A 1,690-nucleotide genomic window follows, 5' to 3' on the forward strand; every position below is an offset into this window, starting at 1 on the left:
TTCTGAGTTCTCTGGGAAGAAAAGTGCTCACCCCAGATGAGCCAGCCCGAGCGTGGTCATATCACCCCTGCTCCCTGAGCCCAGAGCCAGGCATCAGCCCTCCCTCCCTCTTTCCCTCCCTCCCCCTGTCCACCGAATGGTCACCAGCCTCCCACAGCCTCCACTCCTGCTGTGTCTAACCCTGATGTCAATCCTATTCCGGGGCTGTGATGAGGATAGCAGTCACCTAGCCGTGGTTCTCAACCAGGTGATCCTGCCCCAGGGGACACTGGGCGATGTCTGGGGACATTTGTGGTTGTCATGACTGGGGGTGCTTCTGGCATGGAGTGTGTGGGAGCCAGGGATGCTGCCCAGCACCCTGCAGTGCCCAGGACAACTGCAACCCAGAGAATGATCTGGCCTCCATACACAGAGTGCAGAGCAGGAGAGACCTGTCTTCATTGCTGGAAAAAATATTGAATCTGCTCCCTACTCACACTCAACAACAGAATACGTTTGCAACAGGGCGGACAGTGTAAACCAGGGCACCGCAGCTCCCGGGGAGCACTGGGAGCGGGCAGCGGGGACGTTGGCGGTAGTGGCACGGCCCGTGTGACCCAGTGAGCCCTGGGCCCCGCTGGCCCAGCCACAGGATGAGCGCCCCGCTGCTGCTGCTGCTGCTGCTGGCCTCCTGCGCACCGCTGCCCGGCTCTGCCGCCGCCCCGATGCCTCCGGGTTGGGTGCCGGTGGCCGACGTGCCCCGGTGCCTCTACAAGGTGCTGCCCGAGGGCCCCGAGGCTGACGGCGGGTGCCTGTGCTTCCGCAGCCCCGCGCGGCTTCTGCTGCCAGGCCCCGCGCTGCACGCTGCACTCCCCGGCCAGCTGCTCCCTGCGCGCCAGCGTCCTGCGTCCTCCTGCAGTGGCGCCTGGCCCTGGCCGCTGCGCGCCGCGTGTGCGCCTTCGCTCTCAAGTGCTCCTGGCGAGGCGCCTACACGCGCTTCCAGTGCGAGCGAGTGCTGCTTGGGGCCTCCTGCCGCGACTACTTGCTGCCCGACGTGCACTACGGCGTCCTCTACCGCCTGTGCCTGCAGCAGCTGCGCTGTGTGCCTGGCCTGCCGCCCCCACGCCGGAGCCCCCCTCCCCCAGCCCGCCGAGCTCGCCGAGTGCGTGGAGTTCACCGCCGAGCCGGCTGGCATGTGGCACATGGTGGTGGCCATGACGGCGGTGGGCAGCTCCATCTGCGTCATGCTGGTGGTCATCTGCCTGCTGATGGCCTACATCACCGAGAACCTCATGCGCCCGGCCCTCACGCGCCCTGGCCTGCACAGACACTCCTGAAGCGTGAGGCCACCTACCCGAGCTTGCCAGACCTCCAAGGTTCTCCGCCCGCTCTCCTGTCCTCGTTCCTGCTGCCTCCTTGAGATCCCTGCAGAGGAGAGCCTGCCAGCGACGGCCATGGCACCTTGGCATCAATGCACGCACCTCCCAGCTGGGCATCAGACTCCCAGACTCTGGCTCCCGATTGGCCCATGGGCCGGGGCTGCTGTGCCGGCCGCATACAAAGGCCTTCACAGAGGCGGCCAGGGCATGGCGCACCTTCCAGCAAGAGCCATGGACACTCCGGATCACCCTGCACCTCCATCCTGTGCCAAATTGTCCAAGATGGGCCATCGCCATTGCTCCATCACTGTGTGCTTTGCAGGCCCGGGGAG

At 65.9% G+C, this 1,690-nt stretch overlaps 1 pseudogene; it reads left to right on the top strand.

The window, feature by feature from the left end:
* The first annotated feature begins 632 nt into the window (after positions 1 to 632).
* LOC116548360 lies at positions 633 to 1,316 on the top strand (annotated as a pseudogene).
* Positions 1,317 to 1,690: the final 374 nt, after the last annotated feature.

The sequence above is a fragment of the Sapajus apella genome, unplaced genomic scaffold (assembly GCF_009761245.1).
Source record: "Sapajus apella isolate SASKATOON/1434 unplaced genomic scaffold, GSC_monkey_1.0 scaffold10481, whole genome shotgun sequence".
NCBI classification, from domain to species: domain Eukaryota; kingdom Metazoa; phylum Chordata; class Mammalia; order Primates; family Cebidae; genus Sapajus; species Sapajus apella.